This window comes from Rana temporaria, chromosome 4 (genome assembly GCF_905171775.1).
Source record: "Rana temporaria chromosome 4, aRanTem1.1, whole genome shotgun sequence".
Lineage (NCBI taxonomy): Eukaryota > Metazoa > Chordata > Amphibia > Anura > Ranidae > Rana > Rana temporaria.
In genome coordinates, this window is record NC_053492.1 from 17,050,926 (window position 1) to 17,063,517 (window position 12,592).

Sequence of the window (12,592 nt, forward strand, 5' to 3'; positions counted from 1 at the left end):
GAATATTTGAATTTTTTCAATTTTATTTTTAGAACAGATCACATCCTAGAGATCTCCATCGACGTCTAAAAGCATTGCTGGTATGATTAGAGACCTTGGGCCGAGTAGCTGAAGCGATCATTTTATCTTGCCGAAAAATCGCAATGCGATTATTCGGCAATCGGAATATCGCGCGATTATTTTCTCCGCCCTTCTTTTGCATCAGAGCCAATCAGAGTTCTCCTACCACAGATGTCGAAATTCCGCAATAAATATCGCATTCGCATTTTGCGAAATTTCGATAAAATATCACGAATATTCTGAGCCAATCAGAGTGCTCCTACCGCAGTTGTCGAAATTCCGCAATAAATATCGCATTCGCATTTTGCGAAATTTCGATAAAATATCACAAATATTCTGAGCCAATCAGAGGGCTCCTACCGCAGTTGTCGAAATTCCGCAATAAATATCGCATTCGCATTTTGCAAAATTTCGATAAAATATCACGAATATTCTGAGCCAATCAGAGGGCTCCTACCGCAGTTGTCGAAATTCCGCAATAAATATCGCATTCGCATTTTGCGAAATTTCGATAAAATATCACGAATATTCTGAGCCAATCAGAGTGCTCCTACCGCAGTTGTCGAAATTTCGCAATTATTTTCGCATTCGCAATAGCGAAATTTCGCAAACATTTCATTTCGATAAAATATCACGAATATTCGAATTTAGCGAATATTTCTCGAATATTCGGCTATATATTCGTGATATATCGCGAAATCGAATATGGCGTATTCTGCTCAACACTAGTAAGGAAGCAAGTGGGGGATGTAAGTATTTTCATTCCTCTTTATAGGTTGCTCTATAGGGAAAACTATTAAGGCGTTGCACACTCCTGACCCATGCACTTCGAATATTATGGACTGTTGACCGATAGCGCAGTAGGCTCAGGTATTTATCACTTACTGTCTGTACCTGACTTGACTTCCTGTCTGTACCTGACATCACTTCCTGTCTGTACCTGACATCACTTCCTGTCTGTACCTGACATCACTTCCTGTCTGTACCTGACATCAATTTCTGTCTGTCTGGGGTCAGGACATCCCCAGGAATGTAATTTATTCCACAAAGATTTTATTCGTTTTTAGAACATTTCAGAACGATACGAAGAAAGCATAAAAGGTGCATACAATAGCCAAAAATGGTAATACCTGAGACAATGCAGAAATGTTAAGCCACAACAGTGCAACAAGAGTAACAGCAATACAAAATACCGCTAATAACTATGAGGAACATTGAGTCAGGGATGTGTAATAGCAGCTCTTGCACATGAAAACATGATACTAGTTACAACTAAGAAAGGAAGATAAAGGGTTGGTAGCTCATTCAATCATTGTGTTTATGGCATGACAAGAAGGAAGAGAGGAATAGGAGTAGAGAGGGTGCCAAAGAGAAGAATAAGAGGAGGCAGAAAAAGAAGACAAGGGAGGAAGAGGAAAGGGAGGAGAAGTTGGGGAGTCTGCAGGGCTTGGTGAAGCCGCCACCACATGCTGTCCCAATAATGAAGAGCTATAGGGAGAGGAGGGGATGGTCAAGGCTGAGATCGTGGTTATAATCTAGCCACGGGGTCCATAAGAAATTTGGCATGAATATCATTAAAATACCAGTAAGCTTCTCATGTACCATGACTCCTATCCCCCTTTGTTTTACCTTGGAGAAATGAATAGTGGCTTGTCTCTAAGCTTTTGCTAACATCTGCCTGGCAACTAAAAATATGAAGCCCACAAACTTCCTTTCCATTTAGAGAGTTCCAGGCTGGTCAATGTAGGAGGGCTTTTGGAGACCCAATGTCGTTCCCTATAACAGGGAACAGACGATCAGTGACAAGCCACAGAGAAGAACGGGGAAGGCGTACAATTACCTACCTGTACGTGTCTCTTTAAGCCAGGCAGCGCAATCGCGACCCGGTCCGAAGCTCCGTAACCGCGCCTGGGGGACCCGATATCCGCCGGTGTCCCGCGATCGGTCCCCGGAGCTGAAGAACTGGAAGAGGTGAGTGTAAACACACCTTCCCCATTCTTCTTTGTGGCTTGTCACTGATCGTCTGTTCCCTGTTATAGGGAACGACGATCAGTGACGTCACACATCCAGCCACGCCCCCTACAGTAAGAATCACTCCCTTAGGGCACACTTAACCTCTTAGCGCCCCCTAGTGGTTAACCCCTTCACTACTATTGTCATTTTCACAGTAATCAGTGCATTTTTATAGCACTTTTCGCTGTGAAAATGACAATGGTCCCAAAAATGTGTCCGATGTGTCCGCCATAATGTTGCAGTCACGAAAAAAATTGCTGATCGCCGCCATTACTAGTAAAAAAAAAATTATTAATAAAAATGCCATAAAACTATCCCCTATTTTGTAAACGCTATGGGCTAGATTCTCAAAAGAATTACGCCGGTGTATCTACAGATACACCGGCGTAATTCGAAAATCCCGCCGGCGTATCATTGCTTTGTATTTTCAAAACAAGATACGCCGGAATTAGCCTAGGATCCGACTGGTGTAAGTCACTTACACCGTCGGATCCTTAATGCAATACTACGCTGGCCGCTAGGTGGCGTTTACATTGATTTCAGCGTCGGATATGCAAATGAGCCGATACACCGATTCCCAAGCGTTTTTGCGCCGCTTCGCCGTAGTTTACGTCGTTTCCGTAAGCGTAAGGTTACCCCTGCTATATGAGGGGTAACCTTACGTCGGTCCGCCGTATGCCATGTTAAGTATGGCCGTCGGGACAGCGTCGGGTTTTTCCGTTGTTTACGTAACTCGTCGCGAATAGGGCTGTGCGTTAATTACATTCACGTCGCAACCAATGTATTTACGGCGTACTACGGAGCATGCGCAGTGGCCTACGTTTAAGGCCGGCGCATGCGCAGTTCGTTCGGCACGGGGGCACACTTAATTTAAATACAAGCCACCCCCTTTGATTTACGCGGGGATACGCCGGGCCATTTAGAGTACGCCGCCGCAAATTACGGAGCAAGTGCTTGGAGAATACGGCACTTGCTCCAGTAAGTTGCAGCGGCGTAGTGTTAATGGCATACGCTATGTCCCGCTCGTAGATAGGCTGATCTACCAGAATCTGGCCCATAAACTTTTGCGCAAACCAATGAATAAACGCTTATTGCAATTTTTTTACCAAAAATACGTAGAAGAATATTTATCGGCCTAAACTGAGGGAAAAAAAGCTCTATTTGTGGGAAAAAAATGACGCCAATTTTGTTTGGGAGCCACGTCGCACGACCGCGCAATTGTTAGTTAAAGCGAGGCAGTGCCGAATCATAAAAAGGGGGCAGGTCCTTACCCTGCATATTGGTCCGGGTCTTAAGTGGTTAAAGTCGAGAAGCGGGGGGGCTGCCGAAAATGAGTTGAGAGGCGGGGGGGGGGGGGGGGGGGGGCTGCGCTGTCAACAGTGACATGTCACATTAAAGATTAAAGTTGAGAAGCGGGGGGAGGGGGTGTTCTGCTGTCAGAAATGACATCTTACATTAGAGTGAGAAGCGGGCGGTGCTGACTTCTTACCTCTTCTCCCATTCTCACATGCAGCCAGCGAGTTAAGAAGCGGGGTGAGGGGCCGAAAATTACTTCTCACCAATTACTTCTGGTAATTTGGGGGGCCCTCTGCAGCTTTGCGGGGCCCTAAGCGGCTTGCATAGTGAGCAGGGCCAGATTAAGAACATCATGGGCCTGGTGCTGAGGATTTTGGTGGGCCTTTTATAAATAATAAATATGCAAAAAAAAAATGTTATAATAAATGAAATTTAAGAGAGAGAGCTAGGATGAGAAAGAGAGAGAGGGTGAGGGGTAAGGGAGGGAGGATGAGAGAGAAAGGGGGGGATGAGAGAGAGAGGATGCGCATGAGCATGCATGGGAATGACATCAACGCAGCCCAGCCAAGGCAAGTGACCGAAGGCACAGAGCCCAGAAGGAAGACCGGGGTGAAGATGGAAGCGCCCGGGACCCGCCGGACTGATCGCAGCGCAGCACGGGAGGGCTCAGTCTGACAATTTAAGTGTACCCTAATGTGCTAATATGCTGTGCATTTTTGTACATTGTGGCATAACCTACCTCAGGGCCTCTAAAAAGTAGTAATGTTAGTGAAGTTTACTACTGCTTTATTATCACAGGATCCCAGGAGCCTCTCATGGGGCCCCTTTCTGACCCGGTGTCCTTGGGCAGTGCCTAAGTGCATAGTTGCCAACATTTCAAAAATATTTTTAAGGGACACTTTTTTTATGTGGCGAGAAAGATAGTTGGCAGTATGTAGAGTGTGAAGGGTAAGGTTGGGTTACAGTATGTACAGGAGAGGAGTGTGGAGGGTATGACAGTGGGTAGTATGTACAGAAGAGGAGTGTGGAGGATATGACAGTGGGCAGCATGTACAGGAGAGGAGTGTGGAGGGTATGACAGTGGGCAGTATGTACAGGAGAGGAGTGTGGAGGGTATGACAGTGAGCAGTATGTACAGGAGAGGAGTGTGGAGGGTATGACAGTGAGCAGTATGTACAGGAGAGGAGTGTGGAGGGTATGACAGTGGGCAGTATGTACAGGAGAGGAGTGTGGAGGGTATGACAGTGAGCAGTATGTACAGGAGAGGAGTGTGGAGGGTATGACAGTGAGCAGTATGTACAGGAGAGGAGTGTTGAGGATATGACAGTGAGCAGTATGTACAGGAGAGGAGTGTGGAGGGTATGACAGTGGGCAGTATGTACAGGAGAGGAGTGTGGAGGGTATGACAGTGAGCAGTATGTACAGGAGAGGAGTGTGGAGGGTATGACAGTGAGCAGTATGTACAGGAGAGGAGTGTGGAGGGTATGACAGTGAGCAGTATGTACAGGAGAGGAGTGTGGAGGGTATGACAGTGGGCAGTATGTACAGGAGAGGAGTGTGGAGGGTATGACAGTGAGCAGTATGTACAGGAGAGGAGTGTGGAGGGTATGACAGTGAGCAGTATGTACAGGAGAGGAGTGTGGAGGGTATGACAGTGAGCAGTATGTACAGGAGAGGAGTGTGGAGGGTATGATAGTGGGCAGTATGCACAGGAGAGGAGTATGGAGGGTATGATAGTGGGCAGTATGCATCTGCATCTGTTGGCATGTGGCTGGCAATCTGCATCTGGTGGCATGCGGCTGGCAATCTGCATCTGGTGGCATGTGGCTGGCAATCTGCATCTGGTGGCATGTGGCTGGCAATCTGCATCTGGTGGCATGTGGCTGGCAATCTGCATCTGGTGGCATGTGGCAGACAATCTGCATCTGGTGGCAGATTCGGCATTTTGGTGAGTTCAACTATTTAATTTTTTATTACAATATAATAATAAAAATAATGTGCTTCAATCATCCTGATTAACCATGGTGTTGTGATGATTGAAGTGCTAACACCAGCCATTTCCTGTCATATTGGCCGCGAAAAAAAATGCATCGTCGGCCCGCATCATCGGGCCTTGGCACAATTTTCATCCACAATGCCGGTCCCCGGTGCCAAAAAGGTTGGGGACCACTGAATTATAAATGACTACCATCTGCTGATCGAGAAGGATCTCAGCTCCCTCCTGTGGCCGAATTGTGTTATAGCCACCTGTTTTTTTTACTTTTGCATTGAGTACAGTGAGAAACAAACTACATTACCCAGAGAGCAATTGTACAATGCTTTGCTCCTCGCACAGCCTTCTGGGGGAGGTCATTTAAGGCGGAGGACGTCCTTGGCTCTCTCTCTCTCTCTGGACCGCCTCTCCAAGCAAGAAGGAGGCCTGTGTGAGGCTTGTCTCCTGGAGTGTAGGCCGAGGCCTACCCATACCTGACAGAGGGAGCATCCCTGACGGAGTGATCAGACGGTGTCCCAGCACAACGGTGACTTGTGAGAGAACCGGAGGCGCTGTCATCCTGAAGGACTGTGAATCGGAGTTCGCAGACGGCGTGTTCCGGAAGGACAAGGCCTGATCTGGCTGGGTGAGACGGGCACCTGCCCAAGCATACTGACTCTTGCAGGAGGGTGCATTGTTGATATTCATCACTGTGGTTTGACTGTTCAGGAAATTTCCACCAGTTACTACTTTTCCCCTTGGATTACAAATTGTGTTCTTTTTTTCTTCTTTGCGCGCCAACGCATGCGTGCACGAACTGTTAAGAAAATTTATATCGAGGTTTGGCCTGGCCCGCCAAACCACATTGGTTAGCTATATTACTCAAAGACTACGGCCCGGATTCAGATAGGAGTTACGACGGCGTATCTCCGGATATACGCCGTCGTAACTCTTGAGTGCGCTCGGTCATATCTATGCGCCTGATTCATAGAATCAATAATGCATAGATTTCCCTCTGATCTGACCGGCGTAAGTCTCTTACACCGTCGTATCTTAGGCTGCATATTTACGCTGGCCGCTAGGTGGCGCTTCCGTAGATTTACGTGAGGAATATGCAAATTAGGTAGATACGCCGATTCAGAAACGTACGTCCGCCCGGCGCATATTTTTACGTCGTTTACGTTAGGCTTTTTGCGGCGTAAAGTTACCCCTGCTATATGAGGCGTGTCCTGGACGTCGGGCCAGCGTCGCATTTTCCGTCGATTACGTCGTTTGCGTAAGTCGTTCGCGAATAGGGCTGTACGTAAGTTACGTTCACGTCGAAAGCATTGGCTTTTTGCGGGTTAATTTGGAGCATGCGCACTGGGATACGTTCACGGACAGCGCATGCGCCGTTAGCCAAAAACGTCATTTACGTGGGGGTCAGCCATCATTACCATACAACACGCTCACTGCATGGAGAATTTGAATTCCGCGGGCATACGCCGGACCACATACGCTACGCCGCCTTAACTTAGGGCGCAAGTTCTTTCTGAATACGGAACTTGCGCCCTAATTTACGGCGGCGTAACGTATCTGAGATACGTTACGCCCGCCGATAGATACACAATTGTATCTGAATCCGGGCCTACCTATTTAGTTGTTGCATATTGTTGATATTTATTTTCATATTGGTTGATCGAGTAATTGGTTCTATTACACTGTGAGTATTGTTACTAGTGAGAGCTGGGTGAGGCTTGGCAAGGAGGTACCTCAGTATAGATACCTTATTGAGGCGAAAAAAAAAATCCTCAGTTTAGGCCGATACGTATTCTTCTACATATTTTTCGTAAAAAAATCGCAATAAGCGTTTATTGATTGGTTTGCTCAAAAGTTATAGGCCCAGATTCACAAAGCGCTTACGCCGACGTATAACACGTTACGCCGACGTATGTGTGCCGGCGTATGTGTGCGCCAGACCCACAAACCAACATGCGCCTAAAAACAGGCTACACCCCGCCGACGTAGCTTGCACACGCCGGCGTAGGGTGGGCGCACATATGGGCTGGGCGCATGGTGCTGCTCCCATTGATTAGCCATTCAAACATGCAAATGAGGGAAATACGCAGATTCACGAACGTGCGTGTTTGCCCGGCTCATGCTACGCGAGATGCGCGTAAGTTGTACGTCCGGCGTAAAGTTATTCCCCATAAATGAGGTGCAACCCGGCAACAGACATGCACAGGTCTGCACCAGGGAACACAAGCCGGCGTATTGTGCGTTGGACGTGTGTCTGGCTGGGCGTACGTTATGTTCACGGCGTACGCAGTGATCCGGTGTAGCTTAGGCAGTTGTGCCGGCGTGGTTGTCAGCAGGCGCAGGGGGGTGCTGTGCCTGCGTCCACGTGACGGCGCATGCGCAGTTCGTGATACGTACCTGTCTGGCGCTCGGCCCATCATTTGCATGGGATCACGCCTCATTTGCATGGGTTCACGCCCACTTCCACCTACGCCGGCGTGCCCCTTCGAAACCCACGCCACGCTGGCCCAGCGTTGGGAGCACTGGCTTGCTGAATGCAATGCTTGCCTCTCTGCGCTACGTTGGCGTAGCGTACAGTGTGTGCTCTACGGCGGCGTAATGTGCGCCTTGCTCTCTGTGAATCTGGGCCATAGCGTCTACAAAATAGGGGGATAGTTTTTATGGCATTTTTATTATTATTTATTTTTTTCCTAGTAATGGCGGCGATCTGCCATTTTTATCGGTACTGCGACAATATGGCGGACACTTCGGACACTTTTGACACATTTTTGGGACCATTGGCATTTTTATAGCGATCAGTGCTATAAAAATGCATTGATTACTGTAAAAATAGCACTGGCAGGGAAGGGGTTAACACTAGGGGGTGAGGAAGGGGTTAATTATGTTCCCTAGGTGTGTTCTAACTGTAGGGGGGGTGGGACTGACTAGGGGAAATGACAGATCGCTGTTCTTACATTGTATGAACAGACGAACAGTCATTTCTCCCCCTGAAAGGACCGGGAGCTGTGTGTTTACACACACAGCTCCCGGTTCTCGCTCTGTAATGAGCGATCGCGTGTGATGTCGACCGCCGGGCATGGTCGTTGGCACCAGGGGCGAGCAGGGGGCGCGTATGCGCCCCTAGTGGCTGAAATGCAAAATAACGTAATATTATGTGATTTTGCGCAGCCGAGCCGACCTGCCGCCGTAAAACAGCGGCGGCTGGTCGGCAACTGGTTAAGCAAAGGCCCTAGAGAATAAAATGGTGAGTGTTGCAATTTTTTATGTCACAAGGTATTTGTGCAGCGTTTTTTTCAACACAAATTTTTGGGACTTTTAGTAAACACAAACAAAATATAATATCAAATTTTTGGTCAAAATGTAAAAGATGATGTTACGTCGAGTAATCAGATATACTATATTGTCAAAAGTATTGTCATAAAGTTATGGATGAGCGAGTTTGGGGTGGAGGAACTTGACTGGCCTGCACAGAGTCCTGACCTCAACACAATAGAACGTCTTTGGGATGAATTAGAGGGGAGACTGCAAGTCAGGCCTTCTCATCCAACATCAGTGCCTGACCTCACAAATGCGCTTCTGGAAGAATGGTCAAACATTCCCATAGACACACTCCTAAACACTGGGCTGGATTCAAGAAGCAATTGCGCCTGTGTAACCATAGGTTACACAGCGCAATTGCTTACTTGCCCCGGCGTAACGAATGCTCCTGATTCAGGAACCTCGTTACGCTGACTGCAGCCTAAGATCTGCGCGGCATAAGGCTCTTATGCCCGCATATCTTAGGCTGCATTCTTGCGATGGCCGCTAGGTGGCGTTCCCGTTGTGCTCAGCGTATAGTATGCAAATTGCATAATAACGCCGATTCACAACGTTGCGCGAGCCCTGCGTACGCAGTTTACGTCGTTTACGTACGGCGTCTTTCGCGTAAGGCTGCCCCTGCTATTAGCAGGGGCAGCCAATGTTACGTATACCCGTCGTTCCCGCGTCGCGAAATTTCAAATTTACGTAGTTTGCGTAAGTGATTCGTGAATGGCGCTGGACGCCATTCACGTTCACTTTGAAGCAAATGACGTCCTTGCGACGTCATTTGCCGCAATGCACGTCGGGAAAGTTTCCCGACAGAGCATGCGCTCTACGATCGGCGCAGGAACGCGCCTAATTTAAATGATTCCCGCCCCCCTACGGGATCATTTAAATTGCGCGCGCTTACGCCGGGCATTTTGCCGGCGCGCCCACGCAATTTACGGAGCTACTGCTCTGTGAATCAAGGGCAGCGCAGTAAATTTGCGGGGGCGCAGGGTAACGTTTTTGCCCTGCGCCCCTGCAAATTTACTGCGCTGCCCTTGATTCACGGAGCAGTAGCTCCGTAAATTGCGTGGGCGCGCCGGCAAAATGCCTGGCGTAAGCGCGCGCAATTTAAATGATCCCGTAGGGGGCGGGAATCATTTAAATTAGGCGCGTAAAAAAAGCGCTCCGTAAAAAAAGCGCAAATCTACCTGAATCTAGCCCCTTGTGGACGGCCTTCCCAGAAGAGTTGAAGGTGTTATAGCTGCAAAGGGCGGGGCCAACTCAATATTGAACCCTACAGACTAATAGCCGGATTCAGGTAGATCGGCGTATGTTTAAGCCGGCGTAGCGCATCCCATTTGCACTACGCCGATGTAACATAGAGAGGCAAGTACAGTATTCACAAAGCACTTGCTCCGTAAGTTACGTCGGCGTAGCGCAAATGGGCCGGCGTAACCCCGCCTAATTCAAAGTAGGCATGTAGTGGGCGGGCTACATTTAAATTAACCGTGACCCCATGTAAATGAGGGCCGTTCGTACGGCGCATGCGCGCGCATGCTCAGAATCATGTCGCAAATACTCCCTACGAAACGACGTTGGCTCAATGCTTTCGACGTGAACGTAACCTACGCCCAGCCCCATTCACGTACGCTTACGCAAACAACGTAAAATACGACGGCTGTTCCATCGTCCATACCTTGCATGGGCTGCGCCATCTTTTTGGTGGTTTATCTTTACGCCGGCGTATGTCTTCCGTAAACGGCATAGCTTACTGCGATGGGCGTACGTACGTTCTTGAATCGGCTTATCTTGCTCATTTACATATTCAACGCGTAAATCCATGTACACGCCCCTAGCGGCCAGCGTGAATATGCACATAAGATACGACGGTGTAGGAGACTTATGTCGGTCGTAACTTGATTAAATTTAAGCGTATCTGGTTTCCACTTCCCACTTAACCACTTCCCGCCCGGCCTATGGCCGATTTACGTCCGGGAAGTGGTTATGAAATCCTGACAGGACGTTCTAGAACGTCCTGCAGGATTTCATGCCGCGCATGCCCGTGGGGGCGCGCATCGCGGCGATCGGTGATGCGGGGTGTCAGTCTGACACCCTGCATCTCCGATCTCGGTAAAGAGCCTCCGGCGGAGACTCTTTACCACGTGATCAGCCGTGTCCAATCACAGCTGATCACGATGTAAACAGGAAGAGCCGTTGATGGCTCTTCCTCACTCGCGTCTGACAGACGCGAGTAGAGGAGAGCCGATCGGCGGCTCTCCTGACAGGGGGGGTTAGCGCTGATTGTTTATCAGCGCAGCCCCCCCTCGAGTCGCCACACTGGACCACCAGGGATGCCCACCCTGGACCACCAGGGTGGGAAAAAAAAAAAAAGCCTTAAAAAAAAAAAAAAAAAAGCCTGCAAAAAAAAAAAAAAAGAAGTCTAAAAAAGAAAAAAGATGCCAATCACTCCCCACAAATGGGCACTGACTGGCAACCTGGCACAATTAGTGCTGCCCCACAGTGTCCATCAGTGCCACCCCAGTGTCCATCAGTGCCACCCCACAGTGTCCATCAGTGCCACCCCACAGTGCCCATCCATGCCCAGTGCCCACCTATCAGTGCCCATCTGTGCCACCCATAAGTATCCATCAGTGCCGCCCATGAGTGCCCATCTGTGCCGCCTATGTGTGCCCATCTGTGCCGCCTATGTGTGCCCATCAGTGCCGCCTATGTGTGCCCATCAGTGCCGCCTATGTGTGCCCATCAGTGCCGCCTATGTGTGCCCATCAGTGCCGCCTATGTGTGCCCATCAGTGCCACCTATGTGTGCCCATCAGTGCCGCCTATGAGTGCCCATCAGTGTCGCATACCAGCGCCGCCAATCAGTGCCACCTCATCTGTGCCCGTCAGTACTACCTCATCGATGTCCATCAGTGCCATCTCATTGGTGCCCATTAGTGCCGCCATATCAGTGCCCATAATTGAAAGAGAAAACGTATTTACAAAAAAAATAACAGAAAAAAATAAAAACGTAATTTTTTTTTCCAAATTTTCAGCCTTTTTTTAGTTGTTGCGCAAAAAATAAAAAATCGCAGAGGTGATCAAATACCACCAAAAGAAAGCTCTATTTGTGGGGAAGAAAGGACGCCAATTTTGTTTGGGTACAGCGTCGCACGACCGCGCAATTGCCATTCAAAGTGCGACAGTGCTGAAAGCTGAAAATTGCCTTGGGCAGGAAGCTGCGTAAGTGCCTGGTATGGAAGTGGTTAAATATACGACGGCGCTCATTTGGACTTACGACGGCGTATCTATTGATACGCCCTCAGAAGTCTTTCTGAATCCGGCTATAAGACTGGGATGCCATTAAAGTTCATGTGCATGTAAAGGCAGGTGTCCCAATACTTTTGGTAATATAGTATATACAGTATGTATGTATGTATGTATATATATATATATAAAATAACTTTTTTCTTACCTTTTTTCCAGGTGGCACACAGGATCCTCCTTCCCTTTACCTTTTGCCTTTTGTGGACGGTCCCCAATGATGAAGTCCTATAAAACATAGGAAAAGACATCCGTTATCACCAGGTATGTATGAGCCCTAAAACTTAAAGTGGAACAGAGCTTAAAAAAACAGAAGATTTGTTAGATTTTAGGAAATCAAGCCCAAAACCCACTTCTGGAGTGTTCCGGGCCCCAGCATGTGATCTCCCCAGCGGCGGGCCCCAGGGGAGAGGAGAAGGCTCCGTAAATGGATGGAATGCCTAGCCAACGACATCACCCACAGGCAGGGCTGCTGATAAGGCAGTCCTGTACTTGGCCCGGGGACCATCAGTTTAAAAGGGGGGGGGCTGGGCACCATCAGTTCGAAAGGAGGGGCCTGGGCACCATTGGTTCAAAAGGGGGGTGCCTGGGCACCATCAGTTCAAAAGGAGGGGCCTGGGCA